Consider the following 22,273-nt stretch of genomic DNA (forward strand, 5'->3'; position numbering starts at 1 on the left):
CCAAGAAACCAGCCACAGATCCCTGGTCAATTTACCCTCTGGACCTTACCCACAAATCACGCTGGGCCAATCCTTTAGAATCTATATCTAAAGGTTTATTATTACAAGAAAGAAAAGCCTGAGAGTAAGGTTATTAAAGTACAGTACGTTACATGCACCGAATCTCCCAGTTCTCGATGCAGGCTCTAGCAGAGATGTTGCAGCTGCTGGTTTAAAAGTTCTTATTGCACATCCTACGATCAGGATGGGTTCACAGGTCTTCCGGGCTCTTCAATCCCTGCAGTGCTGCCTCTGGGATGAAGTGCTGAGCTGAGAACAAAATGGCATCGACCACATGGCCTCTTTATACTCCTTCCTGGCCTCTTCTAGTCTGCAGCAAGTCACCTGGTCAGAGGCCAATCTCTATATTTCCTGCTGGCTGCCCTCAGGTGACAAATCCCATTCTTTGGGTGTGTCCATAGCCTATTGAGAGCCATTGTTCCACAGGGCTTTGCTACTCAGCCTGTCCATAGCCATGCTTAACCACATTCACAGAAATATTCAGCTTCCACACAGATTACAGATTCCTACCTACACACACAGACATTATACACTCACATAAATAGCGTACATAAGACCAACAAACAATAATCTCCCATTCAATACCCCACATGGCTCCCCCCACACCAATTTCTGGGGCCAACACCCCCACCTAGGGGTGCAGCAGCGATCTGGCTGCTTCCCTCCAATTCAGCAACGTGACAGTAGCCACCAGAGCACCTGTGTTATTTCCTGGAGGCCTCTTCTTTCGAAAGAACTCCCTCTCTTGCATCCACACATGCCTTTTTCCAAAAAAGCTTTTTCGGAAAAAGGCTTCTTCGTTGTAGAATGAGGTTTACTGCGATTAGAAAAGCCTCTCCGTTCTTTCAACTTACTGTCGTAATAACTCAGTAGCAGTATGGACACAAGTATTGTTTTTCTGGAAAAACAGCTGTTTTTCTGGGAAAATGCTTTAGTGTAGTCGCACCCTAAGGCTGTAGAGCCAACTCATTCTTTCTCTCTGTAAATGGCCTAAGTGCCACTGCATGGGACACCGATTCATACCCAGAAGGGGTTTAGGTTTCATAACGTCAAAAGCCTTAATAATACATAAAAAAGAAAATTAATCTCTGGCAAATGTATTGACTTTGGCAAAATATAAACCTGGTTATGGGGGGTCTGAAACTGACAAAAATATATTTCAGTGTAGATATTTCATAGATTCATAGATTCATAGACTTTAAGGTCAGAAGGGACCATTATGATCATCTAGTCTGACCCCCTGCACAGTGCAGGCCACAGAATCTCAACCACCCCTCTTAGAATAATCCTCTCACCTATATCAAAGATATTGAAGCATTCAAATACTTTGAAGGACCCAACATGCAGAGAGTCCTTCAGCTGTGATCTGTGCCCAATGCTACAGAGGAAGGCGAAAAACCTCCAGGGCCTCTGCCAATCTACCCTGGAGGAAAATTCCTTCCCGACCCCAAATATGGCGATCAGCTAAACCCTGAGCATGTGGGCAAGACTCACCAGCCAGACACCCAGAAAGTTCCCTATAGCAACTCCTATCATCTCTCCATTGACCTATTTCCAACTGATAATGAATGGTCAATTAGTTACCAAGATCATGTTATTTCATCCAACCATCCCCTTATCATAGAATCATAGAACTGGAAGAGACCCCAGAAGGTCGTCAAGTCCAGCCCCCCGCTCTAGGCAGGACCAATCCCATCTAAATCAACCCGGCCAGGGCTTTGTCAAGCCGAGACTTAAATACCTCTAGGGATGGAGACTCCACTACTTCCCTAGGTAACCCATTCCAATGCTTCACTACCCTTCTAGTAAAATAGTTTTTCCTAATATCCAATCTGGACCTCTCCCACCACAACTTGAGACCATTGCTCCTTGTTCTGCCATCTGTCACTACTGAGAACAGCCTCTCTCCATCCTCTTTGGAACCTCCCTTCAGGAAGTTGAAGGCTGCTATCAAATCCCCCCTCACTCTTCGCTTCTGCAGACTAAACAGACCCAAGTCCCTCAGCCTCTCCTCGTAGGTCATATGCTCCAGCCCCCTAATCATTTTGGTTGCCCTCCGCTGGACCCTCTCCAATGCTTCCGCATTCTTTTTGTAGTGAGGGGCCCAGAACTGGACACAATACTCCAGATGTGGCCTCACCAAAGCCGAATAAAGGGGAATAATGACATCTCTGGATCTGCTGGCAATGCTCCTCTTAATGCATCCTAATATGCCATTAGCCTTCTTGGCTACAAGGGCACACTGTAACCCCCAGGTCCTTTTCTGCAGAACTACTACTTAACTGGTTGGTCCCCAGCCTGTAACTATGCTTGGGATTCTTCCGTCCCAAGTGCAGGACTCTACACTTGTCTTTGTTGAATCTCATGAGATTTCTAGTGGCCCAATCCTTTAGGACCCTGTGTTTAAAGTGTGACCCACTTGGATTTAAATCAAAGCTTCTTTGTGCCCGTAGTAAATGTGCTGTATCTTCTGATTAAACTGATTGTATTTTTCATATTGAAGTTATTGTGGCTTCACACTGAGGGTCAAGATTTTAGGAATCCCATATTTTTCAAGAGCGTAGACATATTTTTAATTCCCTTACTGGTGAGTATTACATAAAATTATCACTGCTTGATCTAACTGTACTTTGGCTCTTGCACGAGTTTTTCCCACATGGTATATGGACAGCAGAATTTTGAACCTGACCATAATCATGTGATGCTTATCACTTTCAAACTGATGTTTCCACCACTATCTGGAAAGGGCTGCAGTTCAATGGCACAGGCCTATTGTGCTTAGTGATAATAAATGCATTGATATTTGGGACTGAGAAGACTATAGAGGTCATCCAGTAGAATCCCCTGATTCGTTGTAGGAATATTCAGACATCATTCCTCTTTCAGGTAATACCTTTTTGCATTTTTGATGGTATGCAAAGTGTCATAGATTCATGTGTGATATGTAAAATCATAATCACATCATAACCTGTTGTGATTTAAAAAAAAAAAAGGGCTTTATTTTCAGAAAGTCTCTTTTTTCATAATTTCACGGCGTTAAAGAGAAAGTTGTTTTAATTTGTCTACTTGACTGAGGACACAGAGGATTTATTTGAATATAATCTTGGTTTGCTGGCTTGCAGCCACTTTCACCTGAATGCTTAGCTGCAGACAGACACTTACTCAGTCCTGTTCTTGTGGCTGAGGCATCCCTCTCTTCAGCTCTTAAGATTAATTATCTAATACATGGAGTTGCTGTTCTGAGATCATTCTGAAATCACTTCTCTGTGTGCTAACAGATAAAACAGGTCTGCATGATTCCAGCACAGGAAACAAGGGGACAGAGATAAACTTCTGACTCTCCTTACTTACAGTATAGTATAATTTCCAGGAGAGAAAATAATACTATTTTTAATCCTTTTGATTGAGTAATTAGCATTGGCATATTCATGTTCCAGAATATCCTTTAGTAAAAACTTGCATGCGAAGTAACTTGGCCTTTGACGTGTTAAGTGTATCCTAAAGGAACATCTACTGTAGGGCAAAAGAATCATTTTGCACTAAAGCAAACAGAGTGCTTGTTTGTCCTTATGCATAATACCACTTGAAACGTCTTTTGCTGAGCTACAGTAGATTTCAGAATCAACTTTGTATGGTTCTCAACATCACTGCAGTTTGCAAATACATGCATTGTTCATGATTTGAAGTACTTTGTGAACCAAAAGAGCCTGGCATTTAGTGTAAATTAGGTTGTACCTATCTTAAATGCTTAAACTGTCATCTTTAAATAGATTTCATATGGTAATTGTCATATTCTATGACATGTTGATTGTATACTGCAACAAAACAGTTAGCTCTATATGATTAGTATGCATCTTAGTCTTTAGAGGGGAACTATAATTTACTAGACTTTAGAAATATTTTATATAGGAATGAAAATTGCTTATGAATCCATTTAGTCGGAGTCTGACACTTTGAAATCTTGTTTAGCTTCAGAATTTTTCTTTGTTTTAAGCAGTAGATAGTAAGTGTATAGTATTTGAAATTGCTTTTATTTAATATAAGTATCATTGCTCTTAGTTTCAACTGGAAAATTTGACTGTTAAACTGGAAATTAAACATCAAACACTAATTATCTGACTCTCTAGATTTATGTTGTGAGCAATACATATGTACAAAATATTGTTGTCCAAATTCAGGGCAATTCATTATTAAAAAAGAGACTAAGATATAATAGAAGAAGGGACAGTTATTTATTTAAATGTATACAATCCAAAGAGCTACAGGGCAACACTAGTTGTACCTCTTAGTGGTAAAATTGTGTAACACTTCTATTGTGAGACTTTGTTTTCAGTTTTGTATAGCTTTTTCAGACTAAGATATTTAGACTGTAAATATGCCTGTTTTTATTTGTTTGTTTTGTTCTTCGAGTTAAAGCTAAAATGGTTCAGCCATTTCAAAAACTGAAATACATTGTATTCCTCAGGTAAAAAAAAAAAATCTTACAACTGTCTTGGTGAGAAGTTGTAGTGCCTCCATGCTTTGGAGCAGGGACCTCAAAATTGTCATGAGGGTTGCTTTGGTGTCAAAGATATACTTTGTGATATCTCTATGAAAACTTGGTCAAGTGATAAGACTGTATGGTCAGTTGAGACTTGTTAAAAATGTCCCTGCTAAATTCTCCAAAGATTCTATAAATAATGAATATGTTCCAGTCCAGGAGATGCACGGGCTGAGCTGGACTTTCCCTGCATTCATTCCTTCTGATATCTAACGGCTGCTATGTCATGAAGCACAGGAACTGAGAGCATAATTCATAACTCACACCCTGTTCTTTCAGGCCCTGAATCAGTGCTGCTCCATTTTGATCTTAGTTGTCCATGCTACACACTTATAAATGTTCTGACAAAATCACTTCACCATTATTTTATTCCATTACCAGACAAAGCTGGCTGTGCGTGTGTGGCTTAGAGTGACCAGACTGTAACAGTAGCTACTGGAGTCATTAGCTCCAGATCCCTCCCTTTGACAGAACTGTATCATCTTTGATAACTATCAACCATGCCGTGCTTCTCTGTAGCTCTCCTGTTTGTCATGCCTTCATTAGCATGGTGTCAGAACAAAACTGAATGTTGGGCAAAATGGAATAAATGAGCCATTTGAATATCTGCATTTGGAAGGAAGAGAACCTGGCTGACAATCAAAGGAAATGACTAAAATACTTCCACATTTTCTTGGAAGCAAATGGTATTGCAGAGAAATCAGAGCATTTAACTGTTCACACTGCTGCCGGTTGAAGCAAGTCATTATCATTGCACCATAATGAAAATCTACAGTGTGGTCTATTGGAATGAAAAAGAGGACTCCAAAATGCTAATCAAATTAATTATTGATTAATGGAAGCTTGTCATTTTGAGACACATTTTCTTGATTGCTAGCTACCAGATTAAATGATAGAGCATTATCTTGAGACCTATATAATAAAGCTAGTTCATATAAATTTGCACTTAGCAGATGGAGTGTTAGGGAAAGAATTATTTGTGATATAACTTATAAACAAGTCTTAGGAAGTTTACCGTGAAAATCTGAGTTGGCTTTCAGGGGAGTGAGGAAGATGTTTATAGGGCTAGTGAAAACAGAACTTCTTAACTGCAGTGAAAAATCTGGTGTGCACCTAATGAAAACTGCATGCCAATGCACAAACACAGAATACAATGGTATACAAATATCAGAGAACACTTTTGTTTATAGCAAATGTGGGAACAGTGTCAGAGTGAAACAAAAATGTTCTACACAAGGTACAATGTCAGGTAGGCAATAAAAGTGACCATTTTGCAAAAAGCATGTTCTCAGAATACATTGCAAAGAAATAAAAAAAGCAAATTACGTTAGTGAGCATACAGTTACAATACAAAGCTATGATGGTGCTGACACAAAGCTCTCTGTTGAATCTCAGTATATTTATCAAGCAACGATTTACAAGCTACTTTGTGACACTTGAAATGAATTAATTAAAAGCAAATTTCAGAATAGATATTTTGGAACAGTGTACAATGGAATCCCAGCAATCATTTATGCAAAGATTATTTAGAACTTTGCATAGAGATTCTGAACTAAACTTGTCTAAAACCACAGTTCCATCTGTGACCAGTTTGTCTATCAAACAGGATTAAAATGTTACTCTTATGAGGTTCCATGAGCTCCTGATTCTATATCTCTGAAGTGCCCCAGGAACTACTTGTTTCTAAACTTACAGACTAACACGGCTACCCCTCTGAGATTCTTATGAAGTGTTATGAATTAAGGCTTTAATACTCTACAATAGTATAGGTCACAATAACCGACTAAAAATGCATAAATAACCAAGTCCCAGTAGCAGGCCCACCAACGGGAGGGAGGGACAAGTGGAGCCTGCTGATTGAACAGGGCTCTGGGCACCTGGGCACCACTATTGCAGCAGCAGTGGCATCTGGAGCCCTAGTCCCTTTAAATCTCCACCAAAGCCCCATGTGACACTCTCCAGCGAGCTCTGAGGGCTGCCAGGGTGTGGGGGAGCAATGCAATCCAGGCAGTGCCGAGAGCTCACTGCTCCGGCCTCTCTCCTTCCAGGAGTACTGAACATGCCCCCACCCCTACACCTTCCCTAGAGGGCCTGGCAATTCTGTTGACCACCCTGCCCAGTAGTGCTGAGAAACAAAAACAAAAGTTGAAATTGATCAGGTGTGAAAATTAGATATTATTGTACAAATAAACATAATCTAGATTCATAAGATTTGGATAAAGTCTTCAACCTACATCTTTGGAACAGCGGAGGAGATCATGCCTCAGCTTCAAAATGCAACGGTATTTTCATTTTGCAGTAGGAGCCAATAGGTTTGCCAAGTATAACCCAACAAAGAGTGCAAAACCTATAGCTTTGAATTCTCCTCTGGATGGATGTTTATATGAGATCTCCACAGCAATATGTAATTCATTGGTAATATTTTTTTTTAAGTATGGGATACTTCTGTGGTTAATGTGAGCAACCAGAGGTACAATTGCTTAAAAAAATACTGAAAAGGGATTGAAATCCTCATGCTTCTGGGCTTAAGTCAACCTCTGGTTGAGTGGGCTAGGAAGACACTTCCTGTATGGGCAAGTTATTTCATGAGTATCCACCAAGGATTTCTTAGTTTTTTTCTGAAGCATCTGCCACAATCGATCTTCCAAAGTTTGATTTAGTGGGTCTAGAAAAGACCCGTTAATTTGAACTCAGAGAGCGTCCCCCTCCCCCCTATCTGCAGCTGGTATTCCTGCTCCTGCGAGGAGCAAGGGAAATGCTCCTTTCGGAAGGGACTCTCGAATCAAGGTACGTTGACTCCAGCTATGTAATTAACGCAGCTGGAGTTTTGTATCTTGATTGAACCTTCACCTTTAATGTAGACCTGGCCTAAAAAAAGAACCTTACAGCGATGTGAAAAGTATTGGCGTTTGCTGAAATCCCCCTTTCCCCTTCCCAAATTCACACTTCTCCTCTTCCTCTTTAGTTAATTTAGGGGGACTGTCTTTAAGGCTTCTTGTAGCTGGACTCAAAAGTGGACCTGTGGACTCAAAAATTCTCCATATTCAGTCTCTGGCCGCTCTAGGCTCCCTACTCAATCTGACTCCTCTCCACTTAAAGGAGCAGGGAGAAGTTTCTGAGGCCTGGTCTACAGTGGATCAGGCAGGTCAGCTTAAGGTACACCATCCAGCTACTCATAATGCGTAGCTGGATTCAGTTTACCTGAAGTCGAGCCACCACAGTGTCTACACTGCGGGAGGCCAACAGGAGCACACATTCCCATTGGCTTCCCTTATTCCTCATAGAATGAGGAGAACTGGACGCCTGGTTGGGGCTGCCCTTATCGTTCGATTTGGGGGGTTCTATACCAGACCTGCTAAATCAAATGCTATAAGATCGACCTCTGGAGGGTTGATCTTCTCCATAGTGTAGACAAGCCCTGAGTGAGGGAACTGAGCTGCCCAAGCATTGATAGATTTGAAGATGAGAAAATTATAGTCATCTGAGGTGCTCCCTGCTGTCCTAAAAAGAAAACCATCAGTACCTGGTCCTCTTAGCTACCTAGTGCAGGGGACATGTGCTTGCTTCAGTAGGAGAGGAGGCAGAGAGAACAGCATAAATCAGAATTTCTCCAATGTATGTGGAACAGTTGAACATTGGTCTGTGTTGGAATGCAGAGCATTTGAGTGAGCTGAGCCAAATGTAGTCCGTAGGATAAGTGGTCTATGCTAGTTTGTGGAAGTTGGGTTTTTAGAGGGGATGATAAATGTAGCCATTGGGAATCATGGATACTCATCTCAGTCATTCAACAGAAATAAAATCTTTTGTAAACTGTGTTATATGCATGGGACTAGAAAACAAATACACTCCAGGGTGTTGCACATGTATTATACAGCAGGAATCTGTGCTGCTTTCTATTTTTTGTAAAATAGCACCACCTCGTGGACCCTTGAATGATTTCTTTTTCTACTCTATTTGCTAGTAAGTTAATTTTACAGAAAGCCATTCATCATGAACATGGTTTAGGCTTTTTCTTATTCAGTTATTGATAAAATACTGCTTGTTTCTCGCTTGGATAGCAAGAGTATGTTTATTGTACAGAATCCTGTATCATTTATTATTGAATAAGTTCACCATATAATGAACATGGAGAGTATAGCAGTATAATAATATTGTTTTTTTTCCTGTTGTGGCCTTCTGTGGTGTGAGATCATCTGAGGGAATTTATGTGTGATGTTTAAAATGGACAAATGAAACTGGAACCAAAACCATGTGTTAGCTATAATCAGGGGGAGAGGGGATTGTGAGGAGGTAGGATGCTGGACCCCTAAGTGGATAAATGAATGTGAATGGTTTTACAATGGTTACTGTAGAGACATCCTATAATTTATTATTGAATAGATTTATCATGCAGAGAACACAGTGAGTACAGAAGAATAGTAACTTTTCCCTACTGGATTATAACAAAATTAAATTAACCTGGATTTCCTTCTAAAAGTTTTGATAGCTTCTCTTTAGAGTCTGCCATGGTGAGAGGGGAAACCACTTTTGTTGTTTTTAAGAAGATTGGGGAAAATAAATCATTGTGTTCACTTTTGTATTATGTGGGAAAAGATAATTTATGAATACTAGGGAGGAGATCTGTAATGATCCATGAAGCTGTCTGATGAAATATGTAAACATTAAATTTAAAATGATTTAAAAAGGATATTATCTAAGTCTTTTCCCCATCCTAATGCTTCTTTTACTTTTCAGTTATCTTTGTAAATAGGCCATCCGAGTGGTTTTCATCTGTGTATTTCTGCAAACCATTTAGTTAAGATCATAAGAGAATCCATACCAGGTCAGACCAAAGGTCCATTTAGCTCAGTGTCCCATCTTCCAATAGTGGGCAATGCCAGGTGTTCAGAGGGAATGCACTAAACAGGTAATCATCAAGTGATCTGTCCTCCGTCACCCATTCCCAGTTTCTGGCAAACAGAGGCTTGGGACATGCCCCCCGCACATCCTAGCTAATAGCTATTGATGGACCTATCCTCCCAGAATTTACCTTGTTTTGTTTGTTTTTAATCCCATTGCAGTCTGGGCCTTCACAACATCCTCTGGCAAAGAGTTCCACAGTTTGACTCTGCATTTTGTGAAGAAATATGTTCTTTTCTTTGTTTTAAACCTGCTGCCTATGTTATGTGAAGGTTTAATTAAATAAAACACCTATATAAATCTGATTTTTTCCTTGATGAGACAATGCAAATTATGCTAATGTATGTACAGTATTATTGGAGCAATTTTTTTCATTAGACATAAATTTATGAAATTTTACTTAGTTTTCATGTTTATGCACTTTGGGCTTAATAAAATGCATTTGTGCATTTGTGTGTGTGTGTGTGTGTGTGTGTGTGTGTAATGTGCACCACCTTCAGAGATTTTATTCAAGCTGCAAATTACTTATGCTTTTTTAAAGTTTTTTTTTAAAACAAGACCCTCAGAAATGAGAAATTGTTCATAATTCAAGAAGTTATGAGTCAGTGTTTACTATGGAATATAACAAGTTGTTTTTCATTTAGCAAACATTTGATGATTTACTGAACTTTTTACCATGACAATTTTCTTTTAATTTTTAGCAGATTTGGTTCTTTGAATATAATGTGCAGCTGTTCTGTAACCATATGTTTCTATACCACTGAGCAAATAAAGAACGTTCAAATATTATTATTCATAAGACAAATACATTTGATTTATTCTATCATGTTAAAATGGCATTTGTTCAGACTTTAAGAATCAGTAAATAAGTTTCTGTGTCAACATAATTTTTTTAAATTTATTTTATTTCATCTTAAAAAGAAAAAAAACCCTCATGTACATTTATTATACTAGCAAAGATACATTTTGCACTAATGTGACTTAAGCAGAAAGGAAACCTGAATCAATTATTCATAAATTGAATTTTGGTGTCAAACTTTGATTTATTGCTTCAATGTTTGTTGATTAATTATCCATGTAAATGAATTGGAACACTTTACATTAGTCATTCACTAATTGGCTGTCAGCAAATGATGAAAAGTTTAAAGTGTCCTTTTAACATTTTTGAAGGGTATTTTTGTGTGAAATCTTTTATCAGGTAATAAGTTTTATTTCTTTCTAGGAGAGATTTTTCTAAAGTTAGTAGTTATATAGCGTCAAATCACTAGTGTGAGGACATTATGCTTCCTCTTAACATCTGTTGAGCCTCTGCCCAGATCTAAAGTTTCACTGAAATGGTTTTCCTTTTTTTGAAAAGATAAGGAAACACTTTCTGGAACAGAAGAATAGCTTCTTTTTTTGAGGGGAGACCTGATTTTTAGAAAGCCATCAAAACGCTAAAATCCCTCTTTTCTTTAGGATGCTTGCTTAGACAAAGTTTACAATACAAAATAAGTAACCAAAATACAAGTTTGTAACAGTCCTTCAGGGATTGGGGGCTGATATGATCTAAACTTGAAATAAGCTATGCTAATTGTGTAGCTTAAGTAGAAATAGCTTATTTCGACTTTTGGTGCTATCAACACAGCAGTTCTTTCAAATTAGGGCACTCTTCCCCCAACTTCCCTTACTCCTCATGAAATGAGGTTTACAGAAGTCAGAGTAAGAAGCTCATTATTTTGAATTCATTTTGAAATAACGGGCCCGCTTTGTAGATGCACACTATGTTATTAGGGAATAACTAATGTTATTTCAAAATAACACTGTTGTCAATCTCCATAAGAGACAATCCACTTTATTTGTGCTGCTGAAAGTTAGGTGCAGCTATCCTGCTTTTTTCCTTTTAGCTCCTGCTGGTTCTTTGAATCCTTGACTGTAAGCCAGATGTATGAAATTTAGAGTTGGCAAACGAGTCCAAATGAGTTATAGAATTACTGAGCATAAACTATCACAAATGTAGAATACAACACAAATCATCTACCTACATACGAAAGAAAGTTTGCCTTCACTATGAATTTGGACTATAAGCTGATTTAGTAAAACATTTTACCAAGATTTGCAAAACAACAAGAATCATAAACAAATGACATGCCCACAGTAATATTTAGGCAATTTTTGATCATGATTTTGATGTTCTTTCATACACTAGTTCATGGGTTGCCAAACTGGGGGGTGGGGGAGAGTGTGGCGTGAAGAAATTCCAGGGGGAGCGTGAGGCGACCCAGCCCCCCCATCAAGTTTTGCTGCCCTGCTCAGTTCCTTTTTTAATTTTTTTTTGCTCAACTAATTTTTTGGGGGGTGAGAGGGTTTTTCAAAAATCAGAAAGGGGGGTATGATACTGAAAAGTTTGGGAACCACTGATTAGTTACTTTATGTTCATTTGAAAACAAAATATTTTTTTCTTTTGAGTTGTGTTCCTATTTGTGCTCCATTCTAAGTTTGATGGCATTACATGCCCCTTTGTTTGGAGATGTCACACAGCCATGTCCATTCAGCCCATACATGTGTGTTTCTAGCTCCTCACCACTGCTATATAATGCAGCGTGGGCAAGTTGCCCTTACCTCTTTCTCAGTTGCTTCAGCCTGAGACAAAGCATTAGCAGTTGCCCATTGTGAGTTGTATCTCAAATGTGTCCCCTGAGCTCTTTTAATAGTTTATTATATTTGTTCTTAGTACTTCTGCAATGTCATATTTGAGTTCCTTGAGAAGTCTTGGGTGAATATTGTTTCGTCGTAGTGACAAATTACTCTTTATTAATTTATTCCAAAGCCTCCTGTATTGACACCTCAGTCTGGGACAGTTCCTCTGCTTTGTCATGTAAAAAGAATAGCTCAGTAAGGGAAATCTCCCTCACAACCTCTGCAGTGAAAACTGATGAAAATAATTCATTCAGCTTTTCTGTAAAGACCTTTTATCTCCCTTAAGTGTTCTTTTACAATCTTGGCCTGGGTCTACATTAGGGAGTTATTTCAAATAACGGGCTGGTTATTTCAGAATCTTTACTCTTGCTTTCTCAGGGAATATCACTTATTTTGAAATAGTTATAGAAGCTCAGTTGCTGGTATTTCGAAATAACTACTCCCCAGAGTAATTCAAAGTAATTACTCCCTAGTGCTTCCTGAGGCTCTCAGTCAAGGTAGCGTGTCCACAATAATGGAGCCTGCCTCAGACTATTTTCAAGGCTCCCTTGTATTTTGATTTTCTTATTTTGAGAGTTATTTCAAATTTAGTTATTTCAGAATAATTCCTTAGTGTAGACATGTCCTAGATTATGCAATAGCTCCAGTGATTGTTTGGCAGGTTTCTTACTTATGATACACTTCAAACTTTTGGGTTTTTTGGGCTATTAGTTTTTTGATCTTTTGCTAGTTGCTCTTCAGATTCTTTTTGGGGCTTTCCTAATTTTACTTTTACACTTGATTTGCTATAATTTATGCTACTTTCTATTTTCCTCATTAGGATTCGGCTTCCATTAAAAAAAAAAATCTCTTTTCCTTTTAGCTACTTCTTTTACTCTGTTGTTTTTAGCAGTAGTTTTTCTTTTTAGGTCCTTTTCTATTTTTTTTTCAATTTGGAGAATACATTTAATCTGAACCTCACTTCTGGTATTTTTTGAAAGTGTCCATGCAGCAATCAGACATTTTACTTATTTAATATTCATTTTTGTGTAGCTCTCCGTTTTTGAAGTTAAATGCGACAGTGGTGGGCTTCTTTGGTATTTTCTCTCCCACCGGGATGTTAAATTAGTTATATTAAGGTCACTATTTCTGAGTGAGTCAGCTATTTTCACCTCTTGGATCAAACTCTGTGCTCCTATTAGGACTAAATCAAGAATTGTCTTTCTCCCCTAAGTTTGTTCCAGGAGTAGTTGCTATAAGAAGCCGTCATTAGTGGTGAATACAAATTTTATCTCAGTATCCCACCTTTGAGATGATATGCACCCAGTCAATCTGGTGATAGTTGAAATCACCCATTATTATTGAATTTTTTTATTGTTATAGACTTTCTAATCTCTTAGAACACTTAATATTGATATTACCATTCCGGTGAAGTGATTGGTAGCATATTCCTACTGCCATAGTCTTATTATTCAAGCACAGGCATTCTACCCATAGAGGTTCTGTGATTCAGTTTGATTCATTTAAGAGTGACTCTGTCTTTTCCATGTAGCTCCCCCACTAGCACCTGTGCATTTTGTAGCCTGGTATTACTATGCCCCGCTGATTATCATCATTCTACTAAGATTCTGTGATGCATATTACACCAATATCCTTATTTAATAGCAGGCACTCAAGTTCATCCATTTTAGTATTTACTAGGGATGTTAAAATCTGTGTAATTAAGTAACTGCTGAAAATTTAAGTGGATACACGTGGGGCGGCAGTCGGCTTCCAACAGCTGGTGAGCGTGGGAAGCCAGCTTTTAAGCCGGTTCCCTATGGGCACCGACTCCTGCTGATACAGAGGCAGCAGCGCAGAGCATCAGGTGGCTCCCCGGGAGCCAGTGTGCGTGGGGTGCTAGCTTTTAAGCTGACTCCTCGTGTGTACCAGGATCCTGCGTATAATGGTGAACAATAACCAATGAGCCCAGGCTCATCGATTAACCATGTGCATGTTAGATGTTCACATCTCTAGTAATTACCGTTCTTGCATTTGTATAAAAGCACTTATAAAATTTGCCAGTATTTGTTGTTTGTCATTATGTGGAGTGAATGGAACTGTCTCTCCTTTGGCTGTTTCTCTTTATTTCCTACCATTATTGTGTCAACTTCTTCTCTTTAACAGGGTATAGAACAGACATGGGGAACCTATGGCCCGCAGGCCAGATCTATCCCGTGGTTTGCCTTGATCCAACCCTGGTGGCTCAGGGCTCCTTCCACAGTGAGACGAGCCTCTTAAGTCATCAACACTCACTTCCATTGTATGAACAAAGTTCTCAGGCTGGGTCAGGGGAGGGCTAGATTTCCCAAAGAGTAGAGAGGCCCAGTCTAAGGCCTCCAAGGTTGGCAGGCTGAGGATAACTGATTGGTGGAGAATTATGGAGGTGCAACAGAAACCTACAAATTTTACCTGGACCACTAGCAAATTTCTTTGACCATGGAATTTTTGGTTGTCAAGGGGCTGGCATCAGAGTTCTGCGTGGCATAGCCTGTGCCTACAGTGTCTCACTCTGTGCCTGCAGTCTACATTTACAGCACCTACATGTTGAAACTCTCTAGTCCAGCAACATCCGTGGTCTGGCATGAGTTTAGTGAGCCGGAAGTCCACTTATTTTGGGTGTGGCCAACTCTTCTGTGGTCCCATAAAGTTTGTTTACATGGCGCTCAGTGTTCTGTGCTGTAATTTAGCTCTAATTTGCCCCCAAATGTCTTCTAAGTGCCCAGTGAGCAGTGGCAGTGTTGGTAAGGCTGCTAGAGAATATTGACCTCCTGTAGTCTGGCAAATTCTCTGGTTCAGCAAATTTTCAGAGCAGGTCCCGAGAGTGCCAGACTAGAGAGTTTCAATCTGTACTCTGGCCATGGAGATGCTGGCCTATGTGAAATCCATCCTCATAGCTAAACCTGTCTCTCATTCACTGTGGTTGTGGGCTGCTGAAACTGTCAGGCTGTTGGCAGTCAGGCCTAATGTTCAGAGCTGTGGCGGTCATGAACCAGGAGACTAAGCCAAAGTCAGAACAGGGGTCAGAAACTAAAGCTTGGGAGCAAGGTCGGCACATGAGTGATTGTGTTGGGCAGCCATGGGTCTATTGATTCTGATGGGGATGCCTCTCAGCCCACCAGCAATTTTGGTGAGTTGGGGTGCTCAGCTGGAGGGCAGCCGTCTGGATTCGGGCTCAGCTGCAGGCCCCAATTCCTGATAGGCCCTGAGTATATTTTTCTGCTAATGGGATGTGCTGTGGCCAGCTCTTTCTCCCATGTGCAGGGAGTCTGGGAGGAGGGAGAAACCTTGCCTTACTCCTCTGGTCAAAGGACAGAGAACAGCTGGAGTCCCTTGGGCACAGGGCACATGTGGTTACATAGCTTCAGGTACACACACACAATGTCATTGAGTTTAGTTGCTTGTATCCTGAGGCGTGGGCGTTCTGGGTTATCAGCTGTCCTGATTGTATAGGAATAATCCTGATGTTTGGGGCTTTTTCTTATATAGGCATCTATAACCCCCAACCGAGTCTTGTAGTGTTACCCTAAGCAGGCTGTCTGAGGCAGATGTGTAATGGCAACGTGAGGGATAGATTGGCACAATTTAATTTTGAGTGGGAAAAGGGAACTAACAACACTGGCAATTTTACTTTTGTATGTCTTGCTTAATCACTAGCATTTTCCCTGTCTCATCTCACTACATTATAAATTCTGCCAGTAGGGAAGCCTTCTTACTTCGTATGCTACCACTGGCTATTTCTCATATGGCCTCCATTAAATGTTATTGGGGTGTTTCACGGTCTTTAATGCATTAATCCTCACCAAATCCCTTCTGGGGTGGAGGAGAGTGCATTTTACTGAGGGGAAACTGAGGCACAGAGAGACTACATGATATGCCCAAAGTTATTTGGGATATTAGTGGCAGAACGGGACATTGAACCTTTGTCTCCTGAGGCTGAGGCTAGCATCCCACCCACTGAACCATTTTTCCTATTACAGATTATGCTGTAATAACCATAAATATTGTTATTTATCAATGCTGAGCTTCAGGAATCTTCTGGAAAAAGCAAGGCCATTTGGAAATATCAGTAACACTGAAACCCAGAATGCCTAGAGGCCAGACAGGACCCGCCCTATAAGGGTATGTCTACACTACAGCGATATTTCAAAATATCTTATTTTGAAATAGTTAATTCAAAATAAGTTATTTTGAAATAACATGTCTACACACAAAATGCATTTTGAAATAGCGTTTTGCTATTTCAAAATAGCACATCCACACTGAGTGGACTCTGAATTGCATTTAAGGCCGGCCAAAACCAGGTCTGGCAGGGCATCAGGTCAAGAGTTACTTTGTGCGGCTGCTGCCTGAGGCTATCTGAGGCCTGTGCTTAAAGGGACCCTCCACTCCCCCCAGTCAGCTGGTTCTCAGGTTTGCCTGCTTGCTTGCCTACCTCAATGAGGGACAGCAAAGCATTTTGTCTGAGTACTCTGGTTGCTCTCACTCAGGCACTACAGCACTCTGCAACATGGAGCCAAAGCTGCCCCTGGGCACTCTGGTGCTTCTTGTGGACGCGTTGCTGTGAGCCTGGCTGCACTTTAAGCAGGCTGCCATCCAGGAGGTCCGTTGGGAGGCTGTCAGTATCCAGGAGGCCCTGCGGGAGAGCTTCCACCCTGAGGAGCACTAAGAGCCTCCCGGGTCTGCCCCACTGTGGGCTTGTGCCTCATTCCTCCCTCACGACCTTCCACTTACCCCTCCCTAATCTCCCTTCCTGATGTCAAATAAAATACATGTATTTTCATGACCACAAACTCTCTTTATTTAACAAAACTAGGTGGGGGGGAATTAAACTCTCAGGAGACTGGGGAAAGGAGGCGGGAGAGGGGAGAAGAGAGGGTGGGAGAGGGGAGGGGGAAACCTGGGAGGAGGGAACTGGAGGTGGGAAGCAAGGGGAAGAAGGGGGAAGGGAAGATCAGGGATGGGGGTCTCGCCAGACCAACTTGATTTTCATGCAAACCCGCTCTTGGGTTTGCATGTGGCCTTTGGTGGCCAGGCTGGCAGCTATCCTGCCATAGATGGCTGCGTTCCTCCGTGTAGTGCAGAGATCATGGATGTTAGGGGCATCCCCCCCAAACCTGAATAAGGTCCATGATCTTCTCCCTGGACCAGGAAGGCGCCTGCCTTCTCCAGGCCCTGGCAGGCTCTTGGGAGCTGGCGGACCGCTCCTGGGCTGGCTCTGGGCTGGCAGGCTTGGAGCTGGCACAGGCACTGTAGCCAGAGTCAACCCCTTTAAGGGCTGCGGGGAGGAGGGGAGGGAGAGGAGTGTTCTTGGTTGAGACTGGAGTGGCCACCAGGGCACCCTGGGAAGGCTGGAGGCCCCCTGTTTCGAAATAAGTATCTATACAGCACTTATTTTGAAATAGCTATTTCAAATTTGGCGTTATTCCTCGTGGAATGAGGTTTACCAAATTTGAAATAAGCCCTCCTTAATAAGCGGCTGTGTAGATGCTAGTAAAGTAATTTTGAAATAACGGCTGTTATTTCAAAATAACTTTGCTGTGTAGACATACCCTAATAGTTCTCATGAAATGTGATATTGATATTGCACAGTATTTTCAGAAGGGAACCCACTGGAGATCGTTCTATGCCTCCAGGATCTTTCAGATCACTCAGTATCTCTCTCCTGGTTATAGAGCTAAACAAGTTGATATGACTATTTACCTCATATCCAATAGTAGGTGAGAATTCTCTATATAAAATTATTTGCATTCATTTGTTTCTTTGTGTTCTTGTGGTGCCAAAACACTGCCAGAAACACTAAGCAACAATAGTGCAGAATGACCAGTACAGGATACAGTATACAGAATCTTGATTTAATCAGCTACACGTAGTTTCTGTGTGTGTGCAAAAGGCATTATAAACACGGGAAGTACTTGCAGTTCTGTAGTAGAGATTATGGCGTGTGTTAATGAGTGTTGGTTTGTATGATTCTAATTAAAAAGCCACTCTATTCAGGAAATGTTGAAAATGTTCAGCGGAAAAAAAGTAATCTAAGCACAGACCGTTGTTTGTAACCATTCACATTTATGAAAAGACTAGGAAATAATTATCTCGGTTTATTCACGGCATTTTCTCGAGTAGTACAAATCTATTGACTGTCAGTATGATAATAAGGGTAACTTTACTTTTTTTGTTAATTCTTAGAGGTATTTATTGAATGGTAATGAAACGAGGTCATTTTCAAGTATTACAGTAAAGTGCACACCTAAGGAATGAGTATCAGGATCAGCCCTGTCAGAATGAACAGTTTCTGTCAAGGAGATCAGTTATGATTTAGTTGCCAGGAAAACTGGAACACTTTCTTTGACATATATGCTAGAAGGTAAGTATGGGACATAATAGCATGTACCCGAGAATGATGCATTCACTTCTGCCACCTCAACAGTTGGTGGAGGTGGAACAATGTGGCATTTGGTTGAAATTGTTCAACTGCGTGTTTCTTCTTTATTAAGCAATTAATCTTACAGAAGTACCCACATATTCCTGTGTTTATTATTTCTCTGCTGTTGCCTTCAGTTTCCTTCCCTAGACTCTAAATAATCTTCTCACTTGTCTGAATGTATGGTGCCATGCATTTAAAAAAAATTAGACATCTGGTTAGAAATCTGGACACTACTCAGTTCAGTGACAAGCCTGCTATTGACTTCTCTGAGGCCAGGATTTCACCTTTGACTTTATAATACGCTCGTTCACATAATGTAAATAACATCAGAAAACAATTTGTTATAACTTCATTATAACTACCCTGTTAGAAGAGGCTGTTGATTACAAGGAGTGTATTTTGTGTTCAAATATATTGTCAGGATTATATATATATATATATATATATATATATATATATATATATATATATATATATATATAAAGTTCTCTGAATTAGCTATGTCATATGATTTATTAACGCTGTGTTGATTGGGGCGGTCCCCGACAGTAGACTGCACAAACGTATGTTTCATCAAAATGTTGTGAAAATTAAAATAGTTTATTAGAATTTGTCATGATTTGGCATTTGAATGGTCTATTTAAAATAATGACTGTAATATGCATCTCCATAATTGGATAAATTCTCTCCCATCCCCAAGTGTAGCTCTCTCTATATTTACTTCATGACTCATTTTCTTTTGAGGTTCAGATGGTAACTGCAGAGATATGGTAATACAGCAGCTTTGCAAAGAGTTTAAACATGAAACCTGCTGCATGATCCTAGCCAAATTTCAGAGAGCAGCAGGTGGTGTAGGTAAAGTGCCTGTAGGCAGGAGCGCAGATTGACTTTTCTTTTCCATCTGCCACCTTGAATTATAAAGAAACAAAAATAAGTCAGAAAATACCACAATGGTGATCCAAAATAGTTTATCAGTATCTCATGCAGTATACTTAAGGTTAAGGTTTAAGTACATTTGCAGAATTTACCATCTGGTAATTTAACTCCTACACTGCAAATCAACTTGTGCAGCAACACGATAACATTAATTTGAGATTAATGTTAACCTGGAAAGCAAATAGATTGTTCTTTTAAAAATAAACATTTTTCCAGTTGAAATAAAATACTTTATTTCCTAATGTTATGTGATTGTATAAATCATTCTGCACATTTATGCATAGCACATTTGGTTTAATCTCTAAGGACCGCTCAGTTAAATAATTTTATGACAAAAATATCTCTATTTATCAAAATCTGTCTAGGTAATGTAGGGGAGGTCTAGGTTGGATATTAGGAAAAACTATTTCACTAGGAGGGTGGTGAAGCACTGGAATGGGTTACCTAGGGAAGTGGTGGAATCTCCAACCCTAGAGGTTTTTAAGTCTCGGCTTGACAAAGCCCTGGCTGGGATGATTCAGTTGGGATTGGTCCTGCCTTGGGAAGGGGCATGGACTGATGACCTTCCAAGGTCTCTTCCAGCGCTATGATTCTATGAATGTAAACAATTCTAGTTACTGACTTGTTCAAAAGCTGACCTCTTGGCTAGTACGTAGGAAACCTGGCTTCGAGGCAATTTCAAAATGTTCACACACTTGGCAAAAAGAAGCCCAAGTCCATGCAATCCTTCAGATTTTATAAAGTGTGAAATAACAGCCAGGTATTTTGGAATGAGGGTAGCAGGTGAAAAATGAGCTAAAATAAAAACTTCCATAAACAACATAGGACTTTCTGTCATTGAATATTGGAAGACAGCAGCAGAGGTCTTGCCAGGGAAAAAGAAATGTAGTGGATTGCTGCCACAAAGTAGCAGAAGACCTTTTGTGATGCTGGCCTCTGACATTTCCTGGTACAGTACTTTTAATTATGCCTTTTAGCATCAAAATAAATATTAATATTGCTAAAATATTTTTTCTGAAAAAACATAACTACTGTGCATACGATATACAAGAGTTTTGCCGTTACAGGGAGTGAACATCATTGAAACCATCCATCTAAAACAATTTCACTTAATTGAAATAATTTCAGTAAGATAACATGTTCATTGGTTTCTACAGCCAGAAAAGACCATTATGATGATATAGTCTGACATCCTATATAACACAAGCCGTACACCTGCGCACAGCAATCCATTTCTGTTTGAGTTCTAAGTTTAGAAGTCTTTACTCCAAGACCTTGAGTGGTGAAGAATCTACCACATCCCTAAGTAATTCGTTCCAATTATTACTTTCTTTTATTGGGGGAAAAAATTCCACCTTATTTTTAGCCTGAATTGGTTGGATTTCATTCTGCCTTTTCCTGATAGATTAAAGAGTACTCAGAAACATAGATCTCTCACTCCCTACACATGTAATTGCTGTCACTTTGTGGAACAACTTGACTATTAGCACGTTTGCGATGAAACTCCTATCGTTTGGATTGGGCATGGAGTTTGTACATGGAAGCATGCTGGGTGGAGAAGGAGTGCCTGTGGGGAAAAGTGGGAAAGCAGGAAGGAAAAGCAAAGCTATGGGGAAGATGTATCATGCTGCAGGATGGGAAATGGGGGTATGTCTGTATGATTAGCAATATTTATTTATTTAATTTATTTAAAATATTTTTACCCCACCGCTATTTAAAATATTCAAGAAATAACCATGATGCAAAATTATTATAAACTTGTGATATTTCCCTTCAGAAAACCTTGGTTAATGTTGAGTCGAGGTAGTAAAAATGTATATATAGCTTACTAATACAAAATGTTGTCAAGACATAAGTATTTCAGATAACAAACACCTGATTGTCTCTCCAATTCATCAATTTCACTTTTTAACCTCAGCTAAGTCACTTCTTCTATTCACTTCCTACATATTCTCCAAACCTCATCCTGAGCAGCCAACATGAAGTTTGACTATAACCATAATACACCAGTGCTCTAAGCCATGGTAACTTTATTTATGTAATTTCAATGTATAAATGTATACCGAAGTTAGAAAAATCACCAACTACAAAGATCATGGAAAATGCACATCATAACTGCCATTTATAGTCAAATCACATTTGCTACTTACTTATGCATGTTAATATGAAACAATGTACAGATATTCATGCAATGTAATTTATGGAAACTATGCTAACCCTCAATTTATCAAAACACTCAAAGATTAGAGAAGTTAACCTGATCAGAGGAACAACTCTCTCACTGTACATTCTGGTAGACACAACTGAAGTCATGGAGACCCCATTTTTAGGACTATTTAAAACTAACCTAGACGTGAATTTAATTGATGGCATAACCCATTAGATGTGCAAATGCTTTCATCTGAATGGCCAGTAAAGTTCATTCACAATCAGTTGTGGGCAAAAAAATTGAAGAACAAAATGGAGGCTATTTTTAAAAATAAGATCCTCCTTAGGTAAAGATTTGGATAGAAAGCTTTTCTTTATAAGGATGAACAGTTCTGTACAATTCAAAAGTGAATATATGTACTAATTTCATTTTTGGTATGTATCTCTTTTCATAGTCTATCTAATTATTTAGTAATGTATAGAGGCCCCCAATGAAACAGTGCTACGTAATGTACACCCACATAGTAAGTGATGGTCTTTCCCCCAAAGAACTTATGATGTAAATAGAC

General features: G+C 39.7%; 1 protein-coding gene across 4 annotated transcripts in view; it reads left to right on the forward strand.

Moving 5' to 3' along the window:
• The window catches only part of CTNNA2 (catenin alpha 2), a 781,078-nt gene that overhangs the window by 240,918 nt on the left and 517,887 nt on the right, over positions 1-22,273 (forward strand). The gene's annotated exons all lie outside the window — the stretch shown is intronic.

This window comes from Pelodiscus sinensis, chromosome 4 (genome assembly GCF_052426305.1).
Source record: "Pelodiscus sinensis isolate ZL-2025 chromosome 4, ASM5242630v1, whole genome shotgun sequence".
Lineage (NCBI taxonomy): Eukaryota > Metazoa > Chordata > Testudines > Trionychidae > Pelodiscus > Pelodiscus sinensis.